We start from the raw sequence: 11,561 nt of genomic DNA, 5'->3' as shown, positions 1-11,561 counted from the left end.
AGAGATGCATAATTGTTGCTCTTGAACTTGATTACCAATTTTCAGAATAAAGAGTTGGTACCCTAGTTACTTACTTTCAGTGATATCCAATGAGTTATATGTGTTTGTTCTCTGTCTGTCATGAACTCATGATTTTTAATGTATTCGATGGGTTTCAGTTGCTTGCAATCATTATTCTTGTCAATGTTCAAACTGTATTGTCTTTTGCCAAAGTGTTGCTTCCCATAACCCTCTGCCACTACTCATTAGGGTTCCATAGCTTGCTTGATTTCTGGGCAAAGCTTATCTTGTATATTTCCTGCCCCAGACTTGCCATTTCTCTAAGGAGCCCTGGTTTACTTCAATTTTCTTTTTTTAACAATGGCTTTACTGAGGTATAATTTACCTGGTATGAAATTCACCTGTTTAAACCATACAATTAAGTAAATTTATATAGTCGTGCAACCACGACCACAGTCAGATTTTAGAACATTTCCATAAGGCTACAGGATCCCCTGTACCTTTATTAGGTCAATCACCTTTCCCACCCCTAATCCCAGGCAACCACGATCTCTATAGATCTGCCTTTTCTAGAGATTTCCTATAAATGGTATCATATACGATATAGCCTTTTGCATCTGGCTGCTTTCTCTTAGCACTGGTTTTTTTAATTTTAATTGAGACGTGATTCACATACCACAAAATTCACCATATTAAAGTATATAACTCTGTGGTTTTTAGTGTATTCAACCATCACCCCTATCTACTTCCAGAACATTTCAAAAAGAAACCTTGTACTGGTTAGCAGTCACTTCACATTAACCCATTCTCCCCCAGCCCCCTGCAAGCAATAATCTACTTTATTTCTCTATGGATTTACCTACTCTAGACATTTTCTATAAATAGAATCATACAGTATGTGGCCTTTTGGTCTGGCTTCTTTCACTTAGCATAGTGTTTTCAAGGTTCATCCATGTTATTGCATGGATGTATCAGTAGTATCAGTACTTAGTTCATTCCTTTTTATGTCTGAGTAGTATTCCTTTGTAGGAATAGATCATATTTTGTTCATCCATTCATCAGCTGATGGACATTTCGAGTTGTTTCCACTTTTTGGGTAATATCAATGTAAGAAATGTCCAAACCTGTAGAGAATTTTTCTGAGTTTATTTGAGTTAAACCGATGACATACCAGGAAGCAAGATCTCAAATGCTCTAAAGAATGACGGTTTTGCATTTCTTTTTATACCTTTGTTTTTCTTTTTTTATTTTTAAAGCCTACAGCACCCGGTCTTCCCAGGTGGTCTCCCATCCAAGTATTAACCGGGCCCGACCCTGCTTAGCTTCCGAGATCTCATGAGATCAGACGTGTTCAGGGTGGCATGGCCGTAGACCTTTTTATACCTTTGGAATTAAGGAGGGACCTTGAGAAAGATTCCATGAACATGTGAGAAAGCAAGGCAGGGAAATCTCTATGATTCTCCCCCAGCCCCCTGCAAGCAATAATGAGACCGATTGGATTACAGGATAGTTAACAAGATCCTGTGTTCTCTTGAGGGTGGTTACGCTTCCCAGGATTCTGAAAAAAAGGCATTTCAAAGGCGTGTTAACCTAGATGCACAAAAACAGTGGACAGGACTTGCTTAAGTTGGACATAAACCTTTTATAGGCCTGGGGCACGGCTACCCACCATAACCTGCCCAGTTAGGAATTTATGATCAGATCATCGTGTGAGGTCACTTTCAGTTGGATTTATTATAGAATCCTTTTTTCATCTGTAGTAATACGGTAGTTAACTCTAGGTTTAACCTTTTGAGAAACTGTCCTGTTGTTTTCCAAAGCAGCTGTACCATTTTACATTCCCAGCAGCAGTATATGAGGGTTGCCATTTCTTCCACATTCTTGCCAACACTTGTTATTATCTGTCTTTTTGATCACAGCCATCCTGGTAGCTACTTTGGAAAAACAGTCAGTATTTCCTCAAAAGATTAAGTGCAGGTCCTGGTCCCTGCCCCTTCCAGAGATTGTTGTGGTTTTGTTTCATTTTTTTTCTTTGTTCAGTGACTTGCCTGGACTAATTCTGTTTTCTAAAAAATTCTATTTCTAAGCCTGGCTTCTCAGGTATCATACCTGGGCCAGGACAGCTTAGTAGACAGTCAATAGTTTGTTCAAGGTTGTCCTTAAACATCTTGGGCCAGTACTGTCTTCCACACTTTCTCGATGGGGTTGTGTGTGGGTTGGGAACATAGTCAGAGTCCAGGGAGTTTACTAGTCTTCTCCGAGTTTTACTTTCTGCAGGGCCTTCTCATGTCTCCTCTGTGCCTGTGCAGGTCTTTGAATCCAGCCAAGGAAACGTGGATAACTGGGGCCATCTCCGGTACCCTGAGCTTCAGTGCAGTCCTGCACATATGCATAGCCTTCTAGACCACCAGTGATATGAGGGAGCTTATCAAATCCCAGTAGGGCTGTCTCATTTTCTGGATCTCTTTGCTAGATTTCAGCAGGCCTGTTGTTCTGTCGCTTGCGCCAACCAGTATTGTGACCTCAGGTAACTGTGATGTTCCTTTTTCCTGATGTAAGGAGTTTGCTATCTTCAACGCCCCTGGGCGTAAGACATTTTATCTGTGCTCATTCCTAAACAAGTAATTCACCTCCAGCAGGCAAGTTGCTGTTTAGGGCTTGTCTTGCCATGCCCTTGCAAAATCAGCTCCAGTGGAGCTGGGAGTGGGGATATGCACAGCCTCAAGCTAAAACGCCATAGATTCCCACTGTTCTTACCCAAGGTTCAATAGGTTTTCTGAAACGCTTCTTAATTTATTGTTTAATTTTGGTCTATTTCCACAGTCCTGAAATGGGGGTTTTGATAATGTTGTCGTTATAGCATTGTTTCTTTGAGGGAGAAGATTTGCTGAACCCCTCACTTTGCCATTTCCGAAGTTCTGCTTAATTTATGTTTTAAAAGATCATTCTGATAGCAGTGGAAGAGCAACTGCGTGGAGGAGAAACTAGTGGTCGGGAGGATAGGCTTTTACTCAGTAGTATTTTGTAACCTGTAAACAGGACTGGAAAATATAAATAACTGGGATGATTTGTGGGTGAATAGATATGGTGGTAAACCAAGGGGATGGGAGAATTGAGAGTGCTGGCAACTGTCATGGAAGTCCTACTGTCCATGGAATCTTTCCTAGATAGATAAGGAAGCGAAGTCCAGAGGGACATGGTGTCCTTGGAAAATAGGTAAGAGGCTTGATAAATTAAAGGCCCTGAGGAAGTCAAAGGGTAAATTCAGGGAGTGTAAGATGTAGGAGAGGTAGAAGAACAAGTAGTTCTGAGAGTGGCCTCTGTCATTTTTGGAGGTAGAACCATTACAGGTGTCACTATGGCAATGGACAATTCACGTGGAGTTGAGAAGAAGAAATCAGAAAAAGATTTGTCAAGAAGCTGTGAGGTTTGGATGTTACATCATCAAGGGAGAAGCTGAAGGCCTTTCGTGATGAAGAGGGAAAGGGAAATAAGTGTCCCCAAAGACCTCAGTGATTGCAGGTGAGAGACCTGGAGTTGACATTTAACATTGAAAGGGCGATAAAATTGAATAGTATGAACTTTGAAGATAGATGGGCTGTGGACGGAAGATGGTAAAATAATACTCTGAGGATCCAGTGAAGAAGATGCTATCCCGATCTTGATATGTGGGGAGAGGTGAGTCGAAGATGTGAGCAGCCTCCAATGACGAGCTTTACAAAGAAAGCAGAGTTAAGGAGACGAGAGAGAGGCTGAATGGATGGGCAAGACCAAAAGCAAGAACGTTTTAGGAAATGCTGGATAGTTCATTATTTTTGCTTAAGCTTAGAGTACAGTTGGGGGCATAATAGAGGATAATATAGGCATCTATGTGATTCGTTTGAAAATAGAGTATAACTGGAGTTAAAAATGCCGTTAGTTGGATGGTATACTAAGGAAACGACTTATTTTGTTTAGATCTTAGGGGAATGTTGGAACTGGTATTGGTAGCTGGGAAGCAGTTTCACTGCTCTAGAATACGTCGACTATGACAAATGTGAAATTGGGTGTGTAGTTGATAAGTTATTCATGTCACCATTGGACTTGAAGTTGCCTCTAGATCATCATTTTGCTAGGAATGTGTCCTGTAGACTGTGATAAATTTCATTCCTTTCGTAATTAGAAAATTGGAGCTTTAAAAATGAATCGACTTTCTGGAATAATCTTTTTCTGTTCTTTTCCAGAACCATCTGCGACCCACAATGTATAGAGGATTGTGTGGGATCTGCTTTAGCGTGAGGGTTTTGATCTCAATTGCCCTGAGTCTATTTGATATGGTCGTGTCTATGTATGCGTAAGGTATGTGGCAAGAAGGATAGAAGAGAAAATGTAAAGCAAACAGGGGACCGAATGGGAGATGCAGAGCCCCGGTTATAACAACCTTAAGATTAACTGCTGTGATGGTAATTCGGCACGTTTTCGGTTCTAGCTATCATTTGTTATGAACTAAAAGAACGTTGAAATAATTGCCAGTAGGATGGAGGTGGGGAGTCGGTTAGCTGGCAAGGAGCCTTACAGCTAGCTGTTTTTATATTAATACTGCATATTTGGAGTTGGTTGATAACGGCAGAAAAATATGATCCTACTGGGGCCTTATTACATTGATTTCTGCTGTCGTAATATGAATGTGTTTAACAGCCACCCTTATAAACATAACATTTCTCTTTTTGCCATCCTAGCAGCCATCAGAGAAGAGATCACAGAAAAGCTGTTGCTTGTACGGTCATCTTCATCACTTGTGACGTGGGATGTGGAGCTCTTACGCTGTCAGAATTCCAGTTCGTGAAGCAATCGGTGTCATTCTGGTCTAGCCAGGAGAGTAGTCCCTACTAGTTTCTAGTTTTCTAGGGAAAAGAGAAAAAAAAAAAAAAAAACAAGAAAGAAAAACAGCAGAGAAGGTGAATATGGAAAAATCCAGATATGAATCTTAGACCTTAAAGCAGAGGTCAAGGCCCGGGTCATAAGCAGCGAAGCAAGGGGACAAAGCCTGGGGTTTTGTTCAATCGCAGCGGGATGGCACCCATGGCACGTAAGCACCGGAAGAACTGAGTCTGTTTTGTAACCTGGCTTGATTTCAAGAATGAAGAGACTTAGTTGAAACTGCAATAAAAGTATCTAAGAAGGCGAGATTAAAGAGGAAAGGAAGTATGCTTTGAAGTGAAACTAGATAGAAGTTTAATTGTATCGAAGTATCTTTCTAGTGAAATGTTGACTACATAGAGATGAGGATCGTTTTAAATATTTCTTTAATATTTAATAGTTAAGAGAATGAATCCTGGCTCTTTCACTTACTAGCCGTGTGATCATGGGGAATTACCTTCTCCAAACTCCAGTCTCTTTAGCTATCAAGTAGATTAATGAGACCGATATGGTTATTGTAAGAATTAAGTGAAAAAAATATATGAAGTATACATAGCATGATGCCCGGCACATACTTAGAGTTCAGCATATAGTCACTATTATCAGGCAGTGGAGGGGACAGTGAGATGGATATTCAATTATGAGATACATTATTCTCCACAGGTAGGTACACGGTCATTTCTTCTCAGACCCTCTTAGAGATCAGGCTACAACGAGTGCTAATTAGGCCAATTCGAAGGAGGCAAATTTCTTTCGTTTCCTGAGTTTGTAACAAATTAGGTCTTCCATACACTTTCCTTCCAGAATAGTGCCTTTAACACTAGTATCTTTTGTTAGATTTACCATTAGTGTTTTTAATAGTTGTTTGTTTGGCTTGGATCTTGAATTTGGGGGAAGATGCCAAAATGACGAACACAGAAGATGTTAAGAGTCTGTAAAAGGTACAGTTTTCTCCCCGGTGAGCGTAGATCACCTTTTGGATCGAATTCATTCAGGTTTCTTGTCTGGCTGGAGTGAAGCAGATCGTGTGGAGCTGAAGCATCACAGTGACGCTAAAACAGGTTCTAATGAGCTGTCTGGCCCGCCTCTTCCACTTAGGGAGGAGGAGATGGGCTTCTCAATCCAGAGAGCTTTTTAGAGACCTAGTTTTGTTAGGCCTCCACAGGAGCCGTGGAAGAGGAAGTTTACAGGTACAGGATTTGTGTTGTTATTTTACATTCAGTTTGAAGAGTCTCATTTAATTTTTTTTTCCCCTTTCCATTACTTTATTTTTTAGAGCAGTTTTAGGTTTACAACAAAATTCAACGGAAAGCACACGGAGTTCCCCCCCCCCCCCCCCTGGACCCCTCTACACAAGCACAGCCACCCCCGCCATCAACATCCCCCACCAGAGCGGTGCATTTGTTACAATTGGTGAACCTACACGGACACATCGTCCCCGCCCAAAGTCCCTAGCTGACATCAGAGTTCCCTCTTGGTGGTGTACGTTCTATGGGTCTGGACCGGTGTATAATGACATGTGTCCACCATCACAGTGTCACACAGAACAGTTTCACCACCCTAAAATCTTCTGTGCTTCACCTATTTATCCTCTCTCCCGTCTCGCCCCTGGCAACCACCGATCTTTTTACTGTTAACATGGTTCTGATCTGATTTTTAAAAGCAGCTTTATCGAGATATAATTCACACACCACACAATTCACCAATTGAAAGCAGGAAATTCAATTGTATAAATCAACATATTGATCTTCCAAAGAACCAGCTTTTGGTTTCATTGATTTTCTGTATTGATTTCCTGTTTTCAATTTCATTGATTTCTGCTCTAGTTTTTCTTCCTTTTTGTTTCTTACTATGGATTCAATGTGCTCTTCTGTTTCTTGTTTTCTAAGGTGATTTAGATTATCGATTTTAGACCAATGCTATAAACTTTCCTCTAAAGCACTGCTTTTGTGGTATCCCACATATTTTGATAAGTCGTGTTCCCATTTTCATTTAGTCAAAATAGTTTTAAGTTTCTCTTGAAATTTCTTCTTTGACCCATGTGTTATTTAGAAGTATGTTGCTTAATCTCCATATATTATAAATATATATATATTTTTTTTTAAAAAAAGAGAAGAAACTATGTGCTGATTGTCGGTTTGGAAAAATTCTCAATAAATATGTAATCTTCTAAAAAGATCTCCATATATTTTGGGATTTTCCAGTTATCTTTCTGCTGTTGATTTCTGGATTAATTCCACTGTGGCCTGACAGCAGAAATTATATCATTTCCAGCCTTCTAAATTATTCTCTTTAAATCGTTAAGGTGTGTTTTATGGCCCAGAATATGATCCTTTCTGGTGAATGTTCTATGTGAGCTTGAGAACAATGTGTATTTTGCTGTTGTTGGATGAAGTAGTCTGTGGATATCAATTATATCCTATTGCTTGATGATAGTATTGAGTTCAAATATATTCTTACTGATTTTCTGACTGCTGGGTCTGTCCATTTCTGATAGAGGGGTGTTGAAGTCCCCAACCGAGTCATCTATTTCTCTTTGAAATGTTATTAGTTTTTGCCTCCCAGATTTTGATGCTTTGTTGTTAGGCACATACATGTTAAGGGTTCTTATGTCTTCTTGGAGAAGAGACCCTTTTATCATTATATAAGGCTCTCCTTTATCCCTGATCATTTTCCTTGCTTTGAAGTCTGCACTGTCTGAAATTAGTATAGCTATTCTAGCTTTCTTTTGATTATTGTTAGCACGGCATGTTTTCCTCCATCTATTTACTTTTAATCTCCATGTGTCTTTGAATTTGAAGTGGATTTCTTGTAGAGAATATATAGTCAGGGTATGTTTTTTGATCCAGTCTGACAATCCCTGTGTTTCAATTGGTGCATTTAGGCCATTATCTTTCAAAGTGATAATATTTACCAATTTGTTAGCGTTGTCTATTCATCGCCCTTATTCTTTGTTCTTATTTTTCTGTTCCACTCTTTTTCTGTCTTTCATGGATTTATTTATTTATTTGTTGAATGGGGGGCGGTGTTACATTTTTATTTCAAAAGCTCGAATAGCTTCAATATCCAGGTCGTGGGTCAATCCGGTCACCTACAGTACATTAGATTCTTAAATGGTACCAAAAAGTACAGTAAAATTAACACTTCCATCACAGGAAATGTATGACATAAATAATATAAAATTAAAAGGTGAAAACCGGTGACACTGGTTGCCTCAGACACTGGTTACTTTACGACCGGGGTCCATCGTTCCAGGCTGCAGCACGTCAGAGGAGCGCGAAGCCTCGTGTCTGGTTCTGGGTGGCCACTGAGCACGCGCTGCCTAAAACAACCAGAGCTCTGGATATAGTAAACAGGAGAGCGATTTCGGGGATGGGGGGACTTTGAGCTGAGATGCGTGTGGCACAGGCCATAGAAAGGATGCCAAGTTAAGTTCGGTACGTGATTGTGTTCAGTCGCTATCCAAACGACGCATGCGCAGTCAGTGAGCGCTCCTGCGAAACCTCAGTATGGCTTGTGCTTATTCTGATGGCCGCCATGTGGCTGGCTGTCCCCGTAATTTATGCCACCCTGCCTGTAATCGGAGCTGGGCCGTAGCCCTAATGGCCACAGGGTGAGTAGTAATGCCGCGGTGGCTGTCGCCCAGCTGGTCCCTGCACTCTCATCGCCACCGCTGCGGCCCCCAGAGCCACACTGCTGCTGTCGATACACCTCTGTGGGCTGGCCACCTTGACTTCACACTCACCTCCACTGACGGTGGAGAACTTTTCCTCTAGAACCTTCTCTGCAGGTTCCTTTTCTTTAAAGGTGATGAGAACAAAGCCTCGTCTTTTGTTCCGCTTTGCATCCATCGCCGACTCAATGGCCTCGCTCTCCCCAAGCCCACCTGAGTACTCTCTGACTGTCTCCTTGGGTGGCTTCGGGGTGCAGGGCCCCCCACAGACATTTTCTTTCCTGGGTCCTTCTTCACGTCTATGGCCTTTTTTGTGGTCAGTGACACGCCATCCAGCCTGCGCTCCTTCTGCTCTAGGACCTTCTCCATACACGCTGCGTGTCTAAAGAGGATAAACCTGAACCCTCTTAACCTGCCAGTGTTGGGGTCCATTTTTATTGCATAGTCAACCACGTCTCCAAATTCGGTAAACTAGTCCTTTTTCTTGCTGATGTTAAGCCGCTCGCCCTGGGCGCATTCTGGTCGCCTCCAGCGCCCGCCTCGGGACCCAACCCGTGACTCGCCTCTTGCCGGTGCTCGGTGGTGCCCTTCATCTCCGTGGGGTGCTCCTCACCTATTTCTGATACACTAGCCTAGGCCACGGTGGGTCCTCCCAGCAGGTGGCACCGGAAGCCCTCTCGTCCCCACCCTTGGGGAAGGCGCCCCCGGCTCCACCGTGGCCACATTCACGCTGCCCAGCCTCGCCTCAGTGGTCCCACAGGACCGCTGCCCCGACCACATGCGCCCCTTCTCGGCCACCGCCGCACGCGACCCACTGGACCTGCCAGGTACCACTGCCTCTGTCTTTTATGGATTTAATTGAGTTTTTAATATGGTTCCATTTTGTCTCCTTTCTTAGCCTATGGATCATAGTTCCTCTTTATTTTTTGAAACTTTTTTTAGTGGTCGACCTTCAGTTTTCAAAATGCATTGACAGCTAATCCGGGTCCACGTTTCAAATAACAGTATGTTACTTGGCAGGCGGTGTGAGTGCTTTACAATAACAAAACAATCTTAATTGTGTCCTTCCATTTTGGGTATCATTGCTGTCGTTCGTTTCACTTATCATAAGCATTTACACCCCCACTTACCCACACGTAAGTATATGGCACTGAATACATTGTTGTTATTATTTGGAGCAAACTGTTATCTGTTAGATCAGTTGAAAAAAATTCTTCTGTTCCTTTTTCTCTTTCTTCTCTTTCTAGTATTCCGGTTATGCATATATTAAACTTTTTCGCTGTTGACCCACGGTTCTCAGGTATTCTGTTCTGGGTTGTTTTCGGTTTGTTTTTTTTTTTTTCAGTCTTTTTCACTTTGCTTTTCATTTTTGGAGGTTTCTATTGATATGCCCTTAAGCCTAGAGATTCTTTCCTCAGCCCTGTCCAGTGTACTGATGAGCCCATCAAAGGCATTCTTAATTTCTGTTGCAGTGTTTTTCATCTCTAGTAATTCTTTTTTATTCTTTCTTAGAATTTCTATCTCTCTGATTACATCACTCATCTGTTCTTGCGTGTTATCTGCTTTTTCCATTACAGTCCCAGCATATTAATCATCGTTGCTTTAAATCCACGGTCTGATAATTCCAACATCTGGCATATATGGGTGTGGTTCTGATGTTTGCTTTCTCTCTTTGAACTGTGTTTTTTGCTTTTTGGTATGCCTTGTAGGTTTTTTGGAAGTCAGATATGATGTACTAGGAAAAACGAACTTGGGTGAACCGGCCTCCAGGAACGTACTGGTCAGGTGTGGGAAGGGGGAGCTTTCCCAGTCCTGTGATCAGATCCTGGTCCCTTAGCGAGCCTGTGACCCTGGGCTGTGACCTTCTTAAGTGTCTCTCAGTTTATTCTACCTCCTTAGCTGCTACAGGGAGACTAGAGGGGGTATCGCCCTCCCCCCAGGTTGGTTAGGCTCTGATAAAATCCCAATCACTTAGGGCCTGGAAAAATCATTTCTCTTGAGAACAGGTCTTCTTAGTAAAACAGAAAGCTTTGACAGATTTCGAAATGATTGCTTTCCCTTCTTCCTAGTGGAGTGCCAAGGAGATTTTTCCTCCTGTGAGAACCCGGAGGTAAAACTCACAAAAATATGAACTGGGAGACCTTTGCCTTCCGTGCGTTTGGTAACTTTTTACTTCGGGTTCTGCCTCCTAATAGTTATTAAGGCCCTTGGGGCAGGGAGCATCAGGGAGCACCACATCACATGATGTGACCACTAATTTAGGATGCAGAGGGTTAACTCTTTACAGCAAGGAGAATAAAGCACAAATTATTGTCTAAATAAGTCGTCCTCCAAATTCTCCTCCTCAAGGGAATTATTGTGCTTTAAAAATCATTTTCCTACTGAGTTACCTGTGTATCTGCTTTTCCTAAGCAGTAGTTCTCCTAAGTAAAGCAGTGTCTCACATATGCTTTATACTGTCTCTGAGCATTCTAAAATGGGGGCATGTGACATTACCTTCAAGAATACAATTAGATAAACCGATTGCATTTGGAGAGATATTCTTCATAATCCTAGATGTCTTGGACTTCAAGACTGTAAGAAAATTAATTTAGATGCAGCTCTGACCTCTATTCTCCTAGTCCAAGCTCTTATACTTGGGGATCTCGTTTCTCATTCCCCTGGGATCTGACACTATCTTGCCACGGGTCTTTTAACTGATGGAGGGGCAGTCTTTTCACTTTCTTGATATGTCTTTTGTCTTTCGAAGCACCAAAGTTTTTACTTTTGCTTAAGTCCAATATATCTATTTTTTAAATTTGTTTGTTTGTATTTTTGGTGTCATACCTAAGATTCCATTGCCCAATCCAAGGTAAGGAAGATTTGCGCTTGTGTTACATTTAGATCTTTGATCTATTTTAAGTTAATTTTGTATATAATTTGAAGTAAGGGTCTAACTTCATCTTCTGCATGTGGCGATCTAGTGTTCCCAGCACCGCTTGAAAAGACA

The 11,561-nt window shown here is 41.7% G+C and overlaps 1 non-coding gene and 1 pseudogene across 1 annotated transcript; both read right to left on the bottom strand.

Moving 5' to 3' along the window:
* Positions 1-1,254: 1,254 nt before the first annotated feature.
* On the bottom strand, positions 1,255-1,373 carry LOC112477195. Its single transcript, XR_003045350.1, has one exon. It is a non-coding gene; the product is annotated as a 5S ribosomal RNA (ribosomal RNA).
* A 7,030-nt stretch (positions 1,374-8,403) lies between these two features.
* LOC102897015 lies at positions 8,404-9,352 on the bottom strand (annotated as a pseudogene).
* Between the last annotated feature and the right edge of the window lie 2,209 nt (positions 9,353-11,561).

The sequence above is a fragment of the Pteropus alecto genome, unplaced genomic scaffold (genome assembly GCF_000325575.1).
Source record: "Pteropus alecto unplaced genomic scaffold, ASM32557v1 scaffold312, whole genome shotgun sequence".
In the NCBI taxonomy this organism is placed as follows: Eukaryota; Metazoa; Chordata; class Mammalia; order Chiroptera; family Pteropodidae; genus Pteropus; species Pteropus alecto.
Note: the sequence above shows the minus strand (reverse complement) of the source record. Positions and strands in the feature narration are given on the sequence as shown.